This window comes from Rhinoderma darwinii, chromosome 5, assembly GCF_050947455.1.
Source record: "Rhinoderma darwinii isolate aRhiDar2 chromosome 5, aRhiDar2.hap1, whole genome shotgun sequence".
Taxonomy (NCBI): Eukaryota; Metazoa; Chordata; class Amphibia; order Anura; family Rhinodermatidae; genus Rhinoderma; species Rhinoderma darwinii.
The window spans coordinates 316,253,657-316,274,934 of NC_134691.1; the positions used below are offsets into that span (position 1 = coordinate 316,253,657).

Here is a 21,278-nt window from a genome sequence, read left to right on the forward strand (position 1 = left end):
GCACGTGGAAGCCGCATGGAGATTGTGGCAGGACCTTAGGAGCCCTGACAGAACTGGAGTTTAATATCAATTACTGCAATTAATGGAAAGCTTTTCATATATAGCACGTCTCATGTCTACTTGTAGTAGAAATAAAATGCAGCATAAAGGAAACCTTCATTGTCATTTCCATGCAAGCCTCATTGTATTCTTCCGTAGCTTGGAGCATTATGAGGGGGAGTATCTGCAGTTGTATTCTGTTTACTTCCACCTAAATGACATTTGGGAATGCGCAAAAAAAATCATAACCGTTACACGTGGCATATTTTGCTGCAGAAATTTTCTGCAACTAAAACTGTTCCATTCCGCTGAATGGAACTTGCAGAAATCCATGCACCTGCTGCAGAAACAACCACATTCAGATGAATGGAACAGATTTCAATCTCTGTCAAAAAATCTGCCGTGTGTGACTTCACCCTAGGGCCACATGCACACAACGCATATTACGTGTGGATTTGTTGTGCAGATTTTCGTCATCAGATTTTCCGTACCAGCAAAAGTAAAAGAGATTTCAAGTAATCTCATCTACACATTGCAGAATATTTCTGCATGCGTTTCCATCTCAGAATTGTATCTGCCAAGTTTATTTAAAAAATGCACCAAAATCCGCAGCAGATAATCCACATCTGTTTCCACATGAAAATGTAAAGTCCGCATCTAAAAAGGCTTAAAAAAAATACTTATTTTCTAGGCTAATTACCTTTTTTCGTTTTGATGCTGATTTTCCAAAACCAAATTCGGGACGTGTGCATGTAGCCTAATAATTCCAGTCATACCCTAAAAACAGTGCACTCTCCTGTGGTGGCGACTGTGCCTCACTCTGGCTTAGGCCGGATTCACACGATCGTGTTCAGTCCGTGATATACGGTCCGCAGGTCGGCCGCATTTCCCGGACTGGACACACTGCAGGGAGCCGGGCTCCTAGCATCATCGTTATCTATGACGCTAGAAGTCGCTGCCTCTCCGCTGAACTACTGTCCAGTACTGAAAACATTAGGGACATGTTTTCAGTAACATGTTTTCAGTACGTGACCGTTTTCCCGCAGCGACTTGTAGCGTCACAGATAACGATGACGATAAGAGAAATTTTCCGTAGCATGTAAATACGTTTTGGAAATCACATTAACATGCATTGGATTTGACACTGGTTTCCTCATGAGATCCTACAGATGTCTGAACTGGACTTCCTCTACATGTACAGATATCTGACCAATTTCTGTCCAATAACAATCTAATTTGGTGCGTGTCAATGGCCAATTGATCTGATTAAAATTTGTCTCATCTGCCATAAAACGGATGTCTGCCAATCACCATAAACGTGGAGTGTAAACCGTATCTGGAGGAAAACTCTGTTTCAGGGAATGGAAAGGTTTTATTTTAGGATGATCATAACAGATGAGGAAGATAAAAATTGGTTCTATCTTAACAAAATATCTGTGGGTATAAACGGCCAACTCAGACCAATTTTATCATCTGTAGGATCAGTCTGATTGGTCAGAAATCTGTGCGTGTAATCCCAACTTTATTTGAAGCTTTTTTTCTTTTTTATGTTTGAGTATTTCTAAAATGCAAACCGTAATACTATACCTGCATATGTCTAGATGTGAATTAGTGCTTGTACTCTCTCATATATCATGACCGGCTCCGACCGAAGAGCACACTGGGGTGTTATAGAGCCCTCAAGCTGGCTGCGTATCTCACATCTGTCACACCCAGAGCACTGACTTATGTCCCTGCTAATTATAGGATCAGTGACCGCAGAGCAGTCAAAGAACTGCAGACTGAAATCCATTTAGGATCGGGAACATACAGGGTCACAGATGGGCAGATAAAAGGATAATTTAATGTAATTTCCTTTGTGGTGTAAATATTACGAGGATATAAGGGAGTTTTTCTTCTTTTGGCTAGCTATCAATGGATTTCCTCAAGTCTTTGATTCTATCACAGGACACTTTTTACTGGTCACAAAGAAAAGTCATATGATAGCAATGTATAAGAAACAAAATAGCGGCTCTATAGTAAAAATAGTCTTTTTCCTTCATCCTGCACAGAAACTAGTCTGCGACCACCTTGTTCCTTCCAAGTAAGGGCCTGTTCACATCAGCGTTGGCTTTCCGTTCCGGGGTTCCGTCTGAGGTTTCCGTCATGTGAACCCCGCAACGGAAAGTCAAACTGAAAGCACATCTTCCGTTTCAGTCATCATTGATATCAATGGTGATGGAAACATTGCTAATGGTTTCTGTTCGTCACCATTCCGGAAGGTTTCTATTTTTAACGACGGAACCAATAGCGGAGTCGACTGCAATATTGATTCCGTGGAAAAACGGAAACCTGCCGGAATGGTGACGAACGGAAACTATTAGCAATGTTTCCGTCACCATTGATACCAATATTGACGGGAACGGAAGCTGTGGTTTCAGTTTGACTTTCCGTTGCAGGGTTCACCCGACGGAAACCTCCGACGGAACCCCGGAAAGGAAAGCGAACGGTGATGTGAACAGTCCCTAACTTGCAGACACGGACTGCTAATTCAGCTCTCCAGTGTAAAGTCCTTGCCGAACGGTGTCCTAGATCTCCGCTTCCTTTGGGCATATCTAAAACGTATTGTCCCAAAGTTGACTGGAATCTCACAAAAAAGAGTCAGAAGTGTCAGGATTCTGAGTACACATGACGTCCAGGCTGGATTTCATGTGTATTCATTATCAGGACACTGTAGTAATGTTAGGGCTTGTGTATGAGGCTGCACATAGTGATATATCTATATCGCTAGTGCAGTGTAAATGAATGGAGAGGAGTGCATGATGCCGATTGGTCAGCGTCATGCACTCCTCTGTACAACGCCCACTTGGTCGAAAGTAAAAGTACGCCCACTTGGGCATTAAGAAAGCTCATTAGCATAAACTTCGCTCCTAACTTTGTGAAGAAAGATCGTTTTTTTAAATAAAAAGCATTACTGTCACCTACATTACAGCGCCCATCTCCTTATATAGGAGATAGGGCACTTATAATATGGTGACAGAGTCTCTTTAAGGTCTTTTAGAAGGCCCAATACTGGATGGGAAAACAAGCGCCAATTAGCACTCGTTAGCTCCATTCTCGAGCAATAATCGGTAATGTATCTATCGGGACGAATGATCGTTACTACACTAAAAATTGCGGAAGTGCTTTTTTTTTTTTTTTTTTAAGTTAGGCATACACATAAGATCGTTCGAAAATGAAACACACACGATAGATTGATCGATCGCGATGGCCGACTGCCAAAAATGTGATCGGTTGGTTTGGATTTTTTTAGTCCGTGATCGGCTGAAAATCCAACTGTAAGACATGATCGACTGAATGCGGCTAATCGTTTTCTATTTTGCGCAGGCCCAGTCTGTTTTTTTCTCTCCCTGGTCTCCCAGTTAAGTCTGGCATGTTGCTGGGTGGATCGTTCGTATGAACGATCCTGCATTCTGGCCAATCAAAATCCTATGTGTGTATCCTATTCCTTCCAATGGAGTATTACCGAACCTGGGCAGACACTTTACATTGATGATCGGCAGGTACCATTCTTGGGATCTGACTGTCCTAAATCCCACAGAAACAAACTGGTAATACTGAGGGTATGTTCACACAACTTATTTTCGGCCGTTTTTCGGGCGTAAAAAAAATGGCCGCGTAAAAGAAGTGCAGGTCACGTTTTTGGAGGCGTTTTTCATTGACTCTATCGAAAAAAGCTACAAAAACGGCCGTAAAAAAAAGCAGGGGAAATAGCGAGTGGCTTAAAAAACGTCTGAAAATCAGTAGCTGTTTTCCCTTGAAAACCGCTCCGTATTTGAGACGTTTTCGAGTTTGTGTGTGAACATACCCTAAGTTGACTTCGTAGAAGTCATTTGTGGGACAACCCCTTTAGGGGAGTGGGTGACTGATGTTTGTTGCATTTAATCTAGGTATAGATGGGATTTAAAAAAATGTACACTCTGCACTTCACATATTCATTGATTTTCAAGTAAATTTTAAAGGAAACCTGTCATTAGCATTTCACCTATTAAACCAGCAATACCTGATGGAAGTCGGTGAAAAAAATCCTCTAAGTCAGCTCTTCTAAGTCAGCTCTTCTAAGTCAGCTCTTCTAAGTCAGCTCTTCTAAGTCAGCTCTTCTAAGTCAGCTCTTCTAAGTCAGCTCTTCTAAGTCAGCTCTTCTAAGTCAGCTCTTCTAAGTCAGCTCTTCTAAGTCAGCTCTTCTAAGTCAGCTCTTCTAAGTCAGCTCTTCTAAGTCAGCTCTTCTAAGTCAGCTCTTCTAAGTCAGCTCTTCTAAGTCAGCTCTTCTAAGTCAGCTCTGTACATTTTAGTATTCTGTTTTTTTTGTGTTCCCACATTATATGCTAATGAGCATAAGAGTCATATCTTCGTTCCTCAAGCCTTTCCGAGATAACCCCGCCTCCTTACTTTTGATTGACAGCTCCATCTCTCGCCAGCGCACACGGAATCCTGCGCATCTATGTCCTGTTCTGGTGCGTGTCCACAACGGGACGTCATATTTGCATGTGCGCAGTAACTACATTGAGGTCCGGACAAAGCAGGGAAGCGTGTTGGACCACACATGACTGGTTATCTCAGACGAGATTTTGGCATTTGTGGCGGGCCAGTTTTCAGAAGTGGGCGGGCATAAGAGGAGGAACGAGCAAGACTGACGGATTATTGCCATAAGAGAAGCAAAATGTTTGCACACCGTCATTTACGGTCGGAGGAGGAGTTTAGGAGAGGGGATAATGGCAATGAACTTTTCACAGCAGCGGCTAGCGGGGTGAGTAGAGTCCAATAGGTGAAATGCTGGGGACAGGTTACCTTTAAGCTAAATTTTTCCTTTAAAAAACATAAAAAGCTGTGTGATGTATTTTTATAGTGTGAACAGATCCTGCTTGTGTCTAACAGTGTGTGTCAAACTGTTCCAGACCGGGCGTTCAGTAATAGTGGGGTAATTGCAAGGCTTACTAATGATAGCGGCAGACGTGTAATTACGGGCCGGGTACAGGATGTGTGGCGTGTCCACGGTGGGCAGAGGTCTGCAGTCTGCTTAATGACTGCTTGTGTTAGTGCTACGTGACTTCATCTTTCAGTAGTTTGTTGCAATTTACTCAGATATTTTTATCCACTGAGCGGTATAGCTTGTTGCTTGTGTTTTATTACCATATCACTGATCCATATTTGCTGGTGGTCAATGTTCTAATGTATTAGTGAACTGCATTATACTCCAGTCAACTATAAACTGTCTGCTGACAGATGGAGCCACCTGTACAGAGAGCGGAGCAGACACCGGCAAACACACTTCCATTGATTTCCCTGTAGTCTATTGACTTAGCCAGAAATATACTATAGGGACAAAAGTATTGGGACGCCTACACATTACACCTCCACGCGCTTTTGACATCCCAACCTAAATCTAAATTCAACTATCCTGCAGTAAAACACGCAACATTTGCTATTGAAACTGACTTTTCAGACCGAAAAATCCATAGTGTGAACATACCTTAAAGATACTCTGTCACCACATTATAAGTTCCCTATCTTGTACATAATGTGATCGGCGCTATAATGTAGATTGCAGCAGTGTTATTTATTTAGAAAAAACATCATTTTTGACGGAGTTATGACATATTTTAGCTTTATGCTAATGAGTTTCTTAATGCCCAACTGGGCATGTTTTTTACTTTTTGACCAAGTGGGCGTTGTATAGAGGAGTGTATGATGCTGACCAATCAGTGTCATACACTTCTCCCCATTCATTTATACTGTACATAGTGATCCTGCGTTGTTCACTATGTGCAGCCACACACACACACATTAACGTTACTGAGGTGTCCTGACCGTGAATAGACATCACTACCAGCCAGGACGGGATGTGTATTCCGAATCCTGACACTTCGATAACGTTTGTGGTTGATTTACCGCACAGCAGGCGTAGTCTCGCGAGATTACGATGTAAACTGTCATTTACAGCGAGACTACGCCTGCTGTGCTGTTAGCGACATGCCCTATATTCGGGCGTTTACGTCTCTGACCTCCCATTGACATCAATGGGAGGCCGAGAGAGTGTATTTCTCTGCGTTTTTTGTGTGCAGCGCTCAATGGCCGCGGGTGAAAAACGCCGCAAAAATTGGTGTGCAGGCAGATCAAAATATGCCTCAAAATTCCAAATGGAATTTTGAGGCAGATTTTCTGCCTGCAATAAACTCCTTTGTGAACCCAGCCTAAACCTTAAATAACTTGTCAATAGTACTTCCCAGAACCATGCAGAAGTATGAGCAGCCATGGAAATTGTATACAAAAGAGCTACTTATTCAAGCTTTTGTGTAATTCAAGTATATCAGGAACCACTTAACGGTATATTAGCGATTTAAAAGGGACCCTCAAGGGACAGTCAACTTTGATTTTCATAAAACAAAGACTTATGCCTAGGGTTCACCAAAGCTTTCTGCTGCCTAAGGTGAACTGTGGAAATGTTCCCTCACCCATACCATAGGATGGGTGTAGGGGTACAGGACAACCATAGATGGCAAAGAAAAAAAAATAACGATTTAAAGGGGTTGTCCGCTACCGGACAACTGATGACCTATCCACCGGATAGGTCTTCAGTATATGATCTGTGGGGGTTCGACACCCAGACCCTGCACCAATCAGCTGCTCCGGTGGCCTCCTAGCACCGGACGTCCATGCTGGAAGCAGTTGTTTTCACTCACAGAATAGCGGCCGAGCTGCAGCTTTGCTCCTATTCATGTGATTATGAGCAGACCTGTAGTTCTGCAGCACGGCCACTATTCAATGTGCGGAGCCAACTGCTACCGGTTCCATACATTGCATACTGTGCGATGGCGTCCGGTGCCCGGAGGCAGCCGTAACCGCTGATCGATGCGGGGTCTGGGTGTCAGACCCCCACAGATCATATACTGATGACCTATCCAGTGGCTAGGTCATCAGTTGTGCGGTAGTGGACAACCCGTTTAACTTTGTAACATTCACACGCTGTTGAAATCTGTTCAATAAAAGTGTATAGGACTTATAAAAACATTAATCACGTGCTGCGTAAATTCTGCAGTTTATTTTCGCCTTATTCATCACGAATCCCCTGTTACTTGTTTTTAATGTATGGTTGTTTTTCAATAAAAATGTACTTATAAGATTACTCATGAGGTTGTGCCCTGTCATTTGGATGTCCACTTTCCTTTTCCCCTCTCCTAAGGTATGAGGACGTCCTCACACAGGCTTGTGTCAAATATACGGTGTCGTTGCAGAATGGCGGGTCAGGGCTCCCTTGTACCAGCTGGCGCAAGTTTGTTTATTCAATTGTATCCGCATCCCGAGGACACTGATGCAAGTGAATCCGACCACATTGGGAACCTGCTTTTCCCCGATTCTGCAACCCGGCTGCTATTTCAGCAACCCGTTTGTGTGCAGGGATAGAATTCTCCCCAGTTCTGCCAAAAACTTCATATAGACTGCACACCCACCACAAAGCGACACGACACTACATACTCTACACATAAACTAAACAAACACTACATAAACACCAAATTCGCTACATAAACACCAAATTCACTACACTAACACACTACTCACAGATCTCTTCTGCGGTGCCTGGATACAGGACCTTAATCACATTACCCTGATGTGTCTGAAGGTAGTCTAACCCTTTTTAGTCATGGGTTTGCCATGATTTGAGCAAAAATGCAACGGTGTTACTGCGATTAACGTAGAACGGCTTTAGAAATATTGGGGTTCAAATTGTGTCAAAACCGCAATATAAAAATATGCAGAGGCGCCATCTTTATATTAATTTGCCCTCTCCTGCAGTCAGCGGATAACTATGCCTGAGGCCAGACCCTGAGTTAGGCTCAAGTTATACAGCGATTTTACCCTTGCAGTAGATGGACCTTCTTATTAACTACGATAGTAATACATTGGGGCAGATTTACTACGCTTGTTAGACAAGGGCGTGGCTTAAAGAAAAAGGGCGTGGCATAAATGCACAACATTGCAACAAAATTTTGGCACAAAAGTGTCTAAAGATGGGCTGGATTTATCAATTGGCACAAGCGACTGTGATAACTTGCCGCATTTAGTTTAGTTCTAAGCTGTCTACATTTAAGATAGTATTAATAAATCTTCCCCATTATGTCACAACTGCGACTTATGAAGGACAAAACACCGGCACCATCCTATGGGAGTGAATCGTAATTAATTTTTATTTCAAAGAAAGTAGTGTGACACAAATGTGCTCCTGTGACGTACAACTATGGCTAAATCATGTCCAGACGAGGTTGGTTTCTAGACGGGGTTTAAAATGTAAGGCCCCATGCACACGACCGTAGAAATCGTCCATAATTACGGACCCATTCGTTTCGATTTCCCACGTACATCTTCCCGTATATTTCCGGTAAGGTGTCCGTGCCGTAGAAAGGCTCCGCAAAAGTTAGGACATGTCCTATTTTTTACTTTTTACGGACTATGCTACTATACTTTATATTGGAGCTTGGCCCGCAAATGCAGATGGCTGTCCGCAGCCGGCCGTGCCCGTAATTCCTGGGCATAGTTGTGTGCAGGGGGTCTAACTTAACGTGCATTAAACTTTTGACATGTTCTAGTGACATGTCAGAAGTTTTGATGAGTAGGGGTCCGAGCACTAAAACTCCCACCAATCGCTAAAACAAAGCCGCAGAAATGCTCGGGTGAACGCTGTGCCGCTTCGTTTCTGTACGGCTCTACTCAGAAAGCCGAGAGAGCCGTGTATGGACTCATTGAGCTTGTACACTGCTCGCTCGGTTTTCCAAGGGGAGCGGAGCAAATCAGATCAGAAACTAAGCGGTACTGCGCTCACCTGGGCACTTCAGCTGCTTTGTTTTAGTGATCGGTGGAGGTCTCGGCGTTTGGACCCCCGCTGATTAAAACTTCTGACGTCACTTTGACATGTCAAAAGTTTTCTGAAAGTTTAGTTACACTTAAACACTATAAGGCTTTATTCAGACGAACGGGAATTACGTCCGTGCAACGGACCTATATTTAGTCTATGGGGCCGTGCGGACATGTGCGTGATTTTAACTCAGCGTGAGTCCGCTGAAAAAAAGTCACGACATGTCCGTTCTTTCTGCGTTTTGCGCGAATCACGCACCCATTGTAGTCAATGGGTGCGTGAAAACCACGCATGCCGCACGGAAGCACTTCCGTGCGAACTGCGTGATTCGTGCAACAGCTGTCAAAAGGATGAATGTAAACAGAAAAGCACCACGTGCTTTTCTGTTTACAAACATCCAAATGGAGTGTGATAATGATGGCGGCTGCGCGAAAACCACGCAGCCGCGCATCATATGATGCTGCCACACGGAGCTGTCAAGTGTTTTTTGCGCACGCAAAATGCCGCGTTTTTGCGTGCGCAAAAACGCCACGCTCGTGTGAATCCAGCCTAAATTTCATGATGACGGTGTCTCCGTGGTTAAAGGGATATTTCAACTGTTGACTTGTATCTGTAGGATACGTCATCAATGTCTGATAGATGGAGTTCCACTTTTTAGACTCCCACCAATTGGGATAATAGCGTCTCAGAAGTTGAACACCCATCTATCAGACATTTATGATAGTATGGATTCGCCTTCATAGTCAATATTCGGAGTGCCCTTTTGACACGGGTAGGGCAATATCTTAATGAAGTTAGATATGTACACATTGCGTTCTCTGGCGTTCCTTCCACATGGCAAAATACAAATATAAAAAAAGACATAACTTAATTTACTTTCTATGAAATAATGGCCCTCGTCAACTTGCTGAGGAAACTAGTGAGTCCCCTGGGACAAGGCACATTCTCTGTACATTACTGCTGAATATGTTGGTGCTCTAGAAGTAATTTGTAATAAATTTAATGGGAAAGTATGAATTTAACTATTTCAATGCTATGAGTGCCATAGCCTGGACTTGCAGTGGATGTCCAGAAAACCTTACGTGATAATGATCCAGTATGTGGGCTGTGTTTTGTATGTGAATTCTTTGGATCAGATGAACCGCACCATCCAGAATAGGTCAGTAGTGTCAAATGATATTGCTCAGTGCCAGGGGGTGTGCGGTGCTGGAGAGACATAAATGAAAGTGATGAACATTGTGTTGGGGGATTTTGAGTCTGTACTTTTTATAGACATGATTATAAAGCTGGCCTAAACAACAGGCAGTTTGTATTTCATGGCATATTGACTACAAGGATTATTGTTCCATACAGCTGTGACATTTCGGCTTTTGTTCCATGAAATATAAATTCATTGTAATATTGAAATCTTTATTTTCTTTAGGGTTATATGTACACATTGTATTGCTGTGTGAATGGATGAAGGACGGTGACGCACAGACCCGATGTTGCCTCAATACCCTATTCTTTTTGAAACACTGATTTTAGGGCTGAATTCCTCCGTAATATGGATTGGAGCTTGCCACGATCATTTGCTTGCAGCTTTCTTGATCTGTTATTGAATAGTATTAAACATACATTACTGTATAAACATACATTATAGAGGCGGGTTCCGCGCCACCTTCAGGACTGTCGTCTATTAACCAAAGTGGGGAGCAGCTGCAATGAGTGTGTTTTTGCTCTGGAGGATCCAGCACATCTGTGAGTTAGATGGACCGTTAATTGATTTCATTGTGCAAGTGTAATGCTTTATTTCCCCTGTGGTGGTGCTGCAGGGAAATTGAACAGTTGCTGCCTAGGTTCCTAGCAAATTACAGCTGATTATTGATGGTCCCTGTAGCAGGACACCCATGAAGGACAGCACGTTGGCTCCGTGATTCGCACTCTTGCCTTACAGCACTAGGGTCCTGGATTCGAATCTGACCAAGAACAACATCTGCATGGAGTCTGTTAGGGTATGTTCACACGCACTGTTTTCAGACGTAATTCGGGAATTTTACGCCTCTAATTACGCCTGAAAAAACGGCTCCATTACGCCTACAAACATCTGCCTATTGCTTTCAATGGGAATTACGGTGTTCTGTTCCCACGAGCCTTAATTTTACGCGTCGCTGTCAAAATACGGCACGTAAAATGACGGCTCGTCAAAAGAAGTGCAGGACACTTCTTGGGATGTTTTTGGAAGCGTTTTTCATTGACTCCATTGAAAAACAGCTCCAAAAACGGCCGTATAATATGCTGCGAAAAACGTGAGTTGCTACAAAAACGTCTGAAAATCAGGAGCTGTTTTCGCCTGAAAACCGCTCCGTATTTTCAGTAGTTTTTGGTCACTGCGTGTGAACATACCCTTATCCCAGTCTTTGTGTGGGTTTCCTCAGAGTACCCTAGTTTTCTCCCACATTCCAATGGGATGGAGAATTTCGATTGTAAGCCATACTGGGGACAGAGTGATGATCATTTCTGTACAGCGCTGTGGAATATGTTGGCGCTATAGAAATAATAAAATTAATTGTAGTCTTTTGGTTTCCTTACATAAAACTCGGCTCTTCAGATTAGATCTCAGACTTCTGGAATGAAAAGATGGAGAATTTCCTTTTATTCCATCCAGACTGCTTTCACTTCTAATTAATTTTAAATATTAGATGTCTTTTTTTTTTTTTTTTCTTTTGTGCTCACATTTATTTATTCATTTTTTAAGCATTTGAATTGACATTGCTTTTAACGAGGTGATTTTCAACTGTTGATAAAATTTAAAGGGGTTCTCTCAAAAAGTCAACCATTTAAAGGTTGGGTTCCCACAGTGCAGATTCGCTGCAGATTTTGCATGCATTTTTTCAGCCAGATCCAGGAGGGGAGACCTATAAGGCCTTTCTTCATATATTTCTTTCTGTTTAGGTTCCGTTCCTGATTTTGGCTAAAAAAAAAACTGCATACAAAATCTGCCCTGTGGGAACCCAACCTAAAGGGGTTGTCCACGCACGGATGACTGATGACCTATCCACATAATAAGTCAGCAGTATATGATCGTGGGGGTCCGACAACCGGATCCCGCACCGATCAACTGCTCCGGCTGCCTCTGGGCACCAGATGTCCAAGCCAGAAACAGATGGCTCCAGTCGCGAAATAGCGGCCGCTATGCAGTAGTCGGAGCCATCTGCTTCCTGCTCCGAATACTGCATAACATCCGGCAGCCGGAGCAGCTAATCCGGGTGTCTGACCCCCTCCGATAATATACTGATGACCTATCCTGTGAATAGCTCATCAGTTGTCCGTGCTTGGACACCCCTTTAAGGAATGAAGCCGACGCAAAGACCAGCTATTCTGGGTTTGACTTCTCTTATGCCTGGCCATCGGCTGTTATCGCCAGATGAAGCCACGTCTGATTATAAATTTCCACTGCAGGAGATATGTAGCATTACATTGCCACCATTCAAATTCACGGCTGTCCACGGACGGGTTGGGTCCAATACAGCGTGAGTGATTCTTACAAAGTAGCTCTACCTTCTGGCATACAGACGGGGGCGGGCCATGCGCCTCTATGATGTCCATATGCCCCTTTTTAAGGGGGTTTTCTGTGAGATATAAAAACATTGGCGTGACGTGGAGCTTCTAATCAGAAATGTAGGCACTTACCTGTATACAAATTTTCCCCACTGTAAAAAAAACTTGTGAGCAAATGCGAAGCCTGCGGCCTTGGACGGTGTGGTCATGTGACTCTATGACATGATTGCACGGATGTGATGTCTGAAGGAGTTGATCTCAATTTTTCTTTTAAAATGTTTTTTTTTTTCTTCCAGAAAATGAGGATGACTATTATTTGTACTTGGCTGGTTGGAAACGTGAGGTTTCGTGGGCACTGCTTATTGCAGCTTTGAGAGAAGCCAGAGTGTCCCATTGTAACTATTCATTATGAAGATTATAATAATAATGATTCCTTTTTTTTTTTTTTTTTTCATAAGCACCGTGTTTGCTGGGCAGCACCTGAAGAAGTTCACGCTGTTGCTTAGCAACATGTTCGGCAGGCAGCGGGTGACTATGCTTGATCTCCATCCCTCTATGGACACCAGCACAGTCACCTGCAATTTATTACTGATGAGGCGTTACCAGCACTTCTTAAGCTTCTTAGCCGCCTGCTGTACTTTTCAAAAGCCATTCTAGCAGGAAAGAGCTGCCATGTGTGCCCCCCGATGCCTATTTCCAGTAAACATGCTCAACCGGCTTTACCTGCTGTATGATTTGTCATCGTTTAGGTAACCGAAAGCAAAGGTTGACATTCTTCAGCAAGGTCACTATTTTGCAGAGTTGATGGTGGTGTCAGGGCTTTGTCACATGTGGTTTTTTTTCTTTTTCTTGCAGGAGCCTATATAATTGTTAGTGAGTTAATACATACGAGCATTTAGGGAATTGCTGATTACATAGGTTGTCTTCCATAACCCTTCAGAATGTGTCCGAGTAACAGAACTAGCCACAGTGACCCCATAACTAAGCCAGCTGCAGTGTCCCCATAATAACAGAACCAACTGCACTGTCCCTATAACTAAGCCAGCTGCAGTGTCCCCATAATAACAGAACCAACTGCACTGTCCCTATAACTAAGCCAGCGGCAGTGTCCCCATAATAACAGAACCAACTGCTGTATCCCCATAACTAAGTCCACCGCAGTGTCCCCATACTAACGGCCAACTTCCGTGCCCCCATAACTGAGCCAGGAGCAATGTCTTCCCAATAATAGAGTAACACAACCTAGTACGGTACCCCCATAACTAAGCCAGACGCAGTGCCACACAACTCTTAACACTGCCAGCTGCCGTCCCCCCTGCGTAGTGACCTGTCCAAAAATGCTTAAAGGTGCATTTCAACATTTAAATAAATGCCATTGAATCGTGTTTCCATCTCCCTTACATCTGAAAGTACAGCCTTGTCATTTCGGCATATGTACAGTAGGGGGCACCAGGTTGCTGCACCATTTTTTTTTTTGTTGTAGAGACTAGATTATCTTTGATTTACATGTATTTTTTTTAAACCATGTATTTGTCACCTATGCCTCCATGTTGTGTGGTCAGCTGGTACCTCTCTGACACTTCGAAAGCAACTAATGGCATTGTGTCTAAATGACTGAATATCACCTAAACCGGGCAGATCGCTGGTCATTACCTAATAATTATTACGGTCAGTAAAGTCCCATTGACAGGAGTGGGTGTATATTTATGTATGAGGACGTATAGCCTGGATAATTGTTCCTATATAACACGTAGGAGACAGGAGGATCGGGGGGATTGCTGCATATAGTGCAGATTTTTGTGCTATATTTTATGTTGCGTGTGGGTGGCTGGTTACGTGTGCAGTGATTTCTATACTGTGGCACGGAGGCTACAGAACACAGTGTACCTCTGATTATTTCGTATGAGTCATGGGATTTTATAGCAAGATGACATAAGATAAGAGACTATATGATTGTACTAATCCTATACATTATATTCTATAAGGCCCCATACATTGCTGTTGCAGCTACTTTCTCTGTGTCCTTGAAAAACCTACACAAACCTCGAACCAAAGCAATGGCATGAAAAGGGGTCCCTTATTACAAGTAGACTACCAAAAGCGAACAAAAAAGGGACATAGCCCTAAGAATGATAGTCAACTATATAATATAGAAAAAATGAACAATCTTTATTAAAGAATAATACAACAATAATCACAGAATATAAAAACACGAATGGACCACATAAGGAGATAAAGACAGTACGGTCAGATGAAAAAAGACCAAAAACGTACAGAGTCAGCCAACCTAGGGAAGTCAAAAAACCGCTCAAATGACCCACAGGGAAATGATCGTGCATGTGGAATGGCAATGCCCAGATATAGAAAGAAATGAGGAGAAAATGACTATGCATCTAATGTAGATAATCTAAACATCAGATAAATATGAGTGGGCTATAAAGAATCTCTGCACAAAATCAGGGCAGGGTAAACCTGTAGTAGTGTGTGGAAAGACAGAGATAAAATCATGCAACAAGCCAGGATGTACACATACCCTGAGACATGGTGGGGAGCGGAACAGACGACCCAAAGGGAAGGATGAAAGATGCCTCGACGCGCGTTTCGCCAAGCAGACCGGCTTCGGACGAAGCCGGTCTGCTTGGCGAAACGCGCGTCGAGGCATCTTTCATCCTTCCCTTTGGGTCGTCTGTTCCGCTCCCCACCATGTCTCAGGGTATGTGTACATCCTGGCTTGTTGCATGATTTTATCTGAGACATGGTGGGGAGCGGAACAGACGACCCAAAGGGAAGGATGAAAGATGCCTCGACGCGCGTTTCGCCAAGCAGACCGGCTTCGGACGAAGCCGGTCTGCTTGGCGAAACGCGCGTCGAGGCATCTTTCATCCTTCCCTTTGGGTCGTCTGTTCCGCTCCCCACCATGTCTCAGGGTATGTGTACATCCTGGCTTGTTGCATGATTTTATCTCTGTCTTTCCACACACTACTACAGGTTTACCCTGCCCTGATTTTGTGCAGAGATTCTTTATAGCCCACTCATATTTATCTGATGTTTAGATTATCTACATTAGATGCATAGTCATTTTCTCCTCATTTCTTTCTATATCTGGGCATTGCCATTCCACATGCACGATCATTTCCCTGTGGGTCATTTGAGCGGTTTTTTGACTTCCCTAGGTTGGCTGACTCTGTACGTTTTTGGTCTTTTTTCATCTGACCGTACTGTCTTTATCTCCTTATGTGGTCCATTCGTGTTTTTATATTCTGTGATTATTGTTGTATTATTCTTTAATAAAGATTGTTCATTTTTTCTATATTATATAGTTGACTATCATTCTTAGGGCTATGTCCCTTTTTTGTTCGCTTTTGGTTGTCTACTTTCTCTGTGTCCTCCTGTAATGTACTGTGACAGTTTTGCTCTTCTTTCTGGACTATATCAATAGGAAATGTTCATCCTGAGCTTCCTTGTCCATGAACAAGTGTCAGATTTTAATGAAGATTTAGACACCGGCGGATCAGCTGGAGAATGGGAGTAGTTAGCCGTATAATGCTGCATTGTGAATGTATATAATTCAGGGTCAGTGATAAGTTGGGTGGTAGCGTCTATCTATGCCAACTTGTTACTCAGTACCTATTAGCTGTGTCAGTGATAAGAAATAGGACAAGTGACTTGTATTTCCAGGTATTTTTTCTTTTATAATTGATGGAAATGCCCTTTAAATGCCTTTTTTGTTATAGAAGACATTATTATTATTATTATGTGGCCTATAAGGGACATTTTTAAAGCCGAATAGCAGTAGTGGTTCTAAAATTCTTTTGTGTAACGCTTCTCTGCTATTTATTATTAGCCCGGTCCCGTTAAAGGGCCTGCTCACATCTGCTTTGGAAACTCCGTGAGGGGCCTCCATCACAGATCTGCTCGAAAATACAAGGTAAAACTGACATTATGACGGAAACCCAACGGGACCCATTAGTCAATGGGTTCCGTCGGGTGCCAAAGATGTCCGTCATGCAACAGATCCAGCGCTTCCAGTATTTTCGTTGTTCTGCTCTTTTTTGTTTTTTGGATGATGTGTAATTGAGTGGACCCTGCCGTGTCGTGCCTGTCATTCTAGAACATTGATGTCATTGATAATTTTATTCTTACTATCTAGTCTTGGGCGACGTTGTGTGATGCCAATTGCAAGAGTAACAAATGAGTCGTATGGCATTTGAATCCTGTGTGGCTTTTCCCCCGTTAGGAGTAAAAAATAAATAAATAAAAAAATACAAAATTGCACCACCGTCCTATCACATGCTTTTTCTGTACATTCGTTTTCGCCACTGAATTTATTTATTTATTATGTTGTTTTTTTTTCTAGGTCTAAGTCATAATGTCTGAAGATTCCTTGTAGTTAATCCACGCCTGGAGCACATCAACTTTACTATTAACAGCCTCAGGTAAAGAACAATTTTTATCTTAAAGGCATATTCAAGGCAAAAATAAAAACAGAAAAAAAAAACAACCCAATTAACCCATTCGCTGCCGAGGACGTATGTACTTTAACCACACTAAAATATGAGTTAGCTCTCGGTATCCTACTACAGTCTTGGGCTCCCACTAGCGTTATCTCTCATTTAGGTCTCTTCAGTCAGAGGAAGAGTTGACCGAAAATCCAAACAGAAAGCATCGCTTTCGTTTGAATTACCATTGATTTCAATGGTAATTCTTTTGTTCTAGTTGGATTCCGTTTGCCTCCGTTCCAGAAGCCTAGCGGAACGCAGGATCAGCGCTCTAAAAAAAAAAAAAAACCTCACCAAAAGTGTTGAAAAGGTGATAAATGCATTACAGGGTATCCGTTAGCGGGTGGAGCCCATGTTGTTCTGCCAATTAAACAATGCCTTTAGCAAACGCAAGCCCATTGGTGAGCCTGCAACCACTATAAACGAATTTCTGTATGAGTCTCTGCAGTCGAAACTACTTCCACGTGACACGCACACGCATGTCTTTATCCAGTATATAAAGGTATCATCAATAAGTATATACACTGTATTTATGTAGAAGAGTTGTCATTTGGCTCAGTACATTGTGATATCATGTGTCAACTGTGATTTTGCATAGGACTGCAGGTACCATTCTTGGTACATTAGCCTATACAGTTATCACAATGTACATAAGAAACGGTTACTTGTCAAATTGAGCACTATTATTTATCTTTCGTACCATGCAATATATGTGGTGGCAAAAAATCAGCAGAATCCAGCAGTCTACAATTTTCTGGATGGACCAGGATCAAGGAAGGTGTTATATAAGAGGAGTGTAGGGTCCCTTTAATACCCAGACATACAGCTGTAAACATTTGGTTAGGTGTGACGTGATAATGTGCCGTATCTGCAGTCTGGTCCCTGATTTGGGGATCTGATTATTACTCCATATAATATTTTTTTTTGGGGTGTTTGTCTTTATTCTCGTCCTCTGACCCAATGGGAGTGACAACTGACTGCCTGTACTCGAGGTATTCTCTCTCTCTTGGAAACTAGTCACAATCCTCAAAATACCTGACTCTAACTGGCACCGACCCAATTCCTTGCCTTGGTCACGCTTTCCATCATATCTTCAGTGTTGGCAGGGTCGTCGCTCACATGTGAACTCAGCATCTGAGTTTTAAGTGCTGCCATGTATTTTCTTAATCGCACTTGGAGAGCTCTACATCTCAGAATAACTGTTTATTAATAGCCTCCCCAGATGTCTGGAGTTGTCATCTCTGGGGCACCGCTGGTACTGTGCCAGTTTCCCTGAGGTAACGGTTTGTCGGTGGTAGTAGCTGTGCTGTTCCTGTTACGTGTTTACGACCGGATGAATGGGTGACATCATTACATGGGTGTATGCCACACTCTGAAAATAAATCTAGGATATGTGGGCATTTCAATGGCGCCGATCATGATTGGAACTAGAACTGAGAGGTCCAGGACGCCTAGATCTCTTTATAAAATTCTGTTTGAATATGATCGGAAATATTTCCCATTAAGATACAAATTGGTAACATTTTGTGGTTGGTTGTAACATACTATAAAGAGATCTGAAGGGCATCATATTTCTTGGCATCCCTTCTAATCACATTGCCTGTGTGGCTGAAGACCTACCTAAATTTATGGAGCCTCAAAACAATCTCTGCCCATTTAATGTTCGGTTATGTGCTTTGGCGTTGGGCATAGAAATGGCACATCTTGTAAAACAAAGTGTCCTCGCACTAGGACTAGAATTTTCTGGGTCCTTAAAGGGTAAATAAACTTTCAGAAAACTTCTAGCGTCTCATAGTGACATGGCAGAAGTTTTGATCGGTGGGGGTCTGAGCACTGAGATTCCCACCGATCGCTAAAACGAAGCGGCAGAAGCGCTCAAGTGAGCGCTGAGCCGCTTTGTTTCAGATCAGCTTTTTGACATGTCAGAAGCATTCTGAAAGTTTAGTTACCGTTTAAATAGTAGCTGGTACATCAATGCCATGTGTGCCAGGATGGTGCTGGCTGATACTTGTCGGTGTGCAGAAATTGGTCTTACTTTATGCTATGTAAGCCTTTGTGTCCATTTATTAAGGAATTCCTGTAAATTAGATTCTGTAGTGTATAAAGAGAGTTCACCAATGGTTCTGGACGCATCACCTTGTAGTACATCTGTCGTGTACACTGTGGATGATTGAACATTGGATGATCTGTTACACAATTACTAGTTGTAGAGCCGTCTCTTTCTATAAGTGAATGTCCCCTTTACTATTTATTTTTATTTTTTTTGTGATGGTTAACATCTATAGGTTATCCAAGGATTATTTATTTATACAGCGGATAATACAGGTCAGGACATCGGTTTAGGCTGGGTTCATCGCAGCATTCTGTTTTTCGTTGCTCTGCTTCGACAGAGGAGCAGAGCAGCGAATAAATCGGATACGCCGGTTCCGTTACACGATGGACACCACCAGCAAACCGCACAGCCCATTCCTTTTAATGGGTTCCGTGGTTTTACCGGATACCATAGCGCAGCATGCTGCGCTATAGTTTCCGGTGTTCTCGGCCGGATCTGCGACGGAGATGAGGGTCCTTTGACATCTTTTCCAGATGTCCTCCAGACAACCAAAGTATTTTTTTTTTTTACTTTGTCAAGCTATTAGAAAATCGAAATATGCATTTACTTCTGTTTTTCTTTAGTGTCTTTCCATGCATCAGCTTTCTTTGCCAATTCGGCGGTTTTAGAGCCTGGCACTCGAGCAAAGTAGCTGCGCTAATGTTTTATGCCGCTTTCTAATTAACTGCTCAATTTCCTTTAAACTCCAAAAGCTAAAGATGCATTTGAGAGCACAGCATTTTCACTGGAATGAAATGTCTTTTGGCAAGACTTGTGCTAACTTCACTGGCTGGACCATGGTGTCCAAAATGTCTTGGAATGTAAAAGCGAGAGCGCAAAATGCTAGAAAGACAAATTCTGTCGTCTGGTCATTACACTCACATTAGGGATGATGGGGCTCTGGGTGATTCATAGCAGGTTTAGCTTCTGAGTGATGTCAGTGGTCTGAAATCAAATAATGTGAATTTGCTGCAATGCATGGAATTGTGAAACGGCTAGGTAAAAAGATGAAAAATCATACCTATCTTTTGTTAAAGTCGATTTGCCAGCTCCCCTAACATGTTTATTTTATTTTCTCCTGGAAAGTCTGATACTCTTTGCACTGATTGGACCATATCAGATAGTGTAGGATCACATCCCATTGACAAGAGAAATGGTAACACCCAGTTTTCATATTATTCTGTATATTTTCAGGAGGAATAACAGAGGAATGGCACAATTTAGAGTTCTAAAAAAAGATGTTCGAGCATTGTTGTTATTTTATAGGGAATACAATCATTTACGAAGCAGTTTATAATTGCTTTTAGCTGTTTCTTAGTTAAAATCAATTTCTTGAAATTTCTTGAGTGATGTTGAATATGGTAACCATTACTGCTTCCATGGGATTAATTCCCAGAATCCCCTTTAGCAGAATTACATAGTTGTTCAGTGATAAGGAAGGGGGTGGAGGCGATGGCTGATAAACCCTGTGAGAGAAGGCGGCTGTAAAAAGCATTAGGTTAGGTTCACACGCAGCAGATTCAGTTGCAAAAAATGTCTGCGACTTAAAATCCTGTTACATTCATCTGAATACTTGGAGAAATACATGCGCCTGCTGCAGAAAAAACCTCCGTCAGATGAATAGAACGGATTTTAAGACGCAGAAATATCCATAACAAAATCTGCCACATGTGACTGCACCCTCAGGCCGGGTTCCCACGTAGCGTAAACGCAGCTGAATTGTGTGTGGTAATCCTGCTGCATTTACAGTAGCAGCAAAGTGGATGAGATTTAGAAAAAATCTCATGCTCACGCTGCGGGGGAAAAAAGCAACGTTAACAATTAATAAATTGACCTGCGGTGCGGAATTTAATTCCGCGGGATGTCTATTTATGCTGCGTGTTTGTTGATTTTCTGTTGCGGGTTTTCCACATTGAATTCAATGGGGATGCAAAACTCACAGCAGAAAGCCAAGTGTTGCGACATTTGCGGTGTAATCACAGCGATTACGCTGCAAGAATGTGGTGCGATTTTTCGGACGGAATGTACTGCGGGTTCCAGGTGAGATACGCTGCATGATTTTTACGCAGCGCATCCGACCCGTGGGAACCCGGCCTTAAAGTCCGAGATATCGTGGTTACTGGTAGATGCGTACAGATCCTAATTGCATCAGTTACCCATGAAAACCTCAATAAGGGCACTGCCCTGAAGCATGAACATTACTTGGTGAACCACTTCTTTG

The 21,278-nt window shown here is 42.7% G+C and overlaps 1 protein-coding gene across 2 annotated transcripts in view; it reads left to right on the top strand.

The window, feature by feature from the left end:
• The window catches only part of MPP7 (MAGUK p55 scaffold protein 7), a 304,195-nt gene that overhangs the window by 46,946 nt on the left and 235,971 nt on the right, over positions 1-21,278 (top strand). For both annotated transcript variants that reach the window (XM_075827506.1, XM_075827508.1), the window contains exon 2: positions 16,824-16,902. The gene's annotated coding sequence lies outside the window, so the exon portion shown is untranslated. The remainder of the gene's footprint in view (positions 1-16,823; positions 16,903-21,278) is intronic.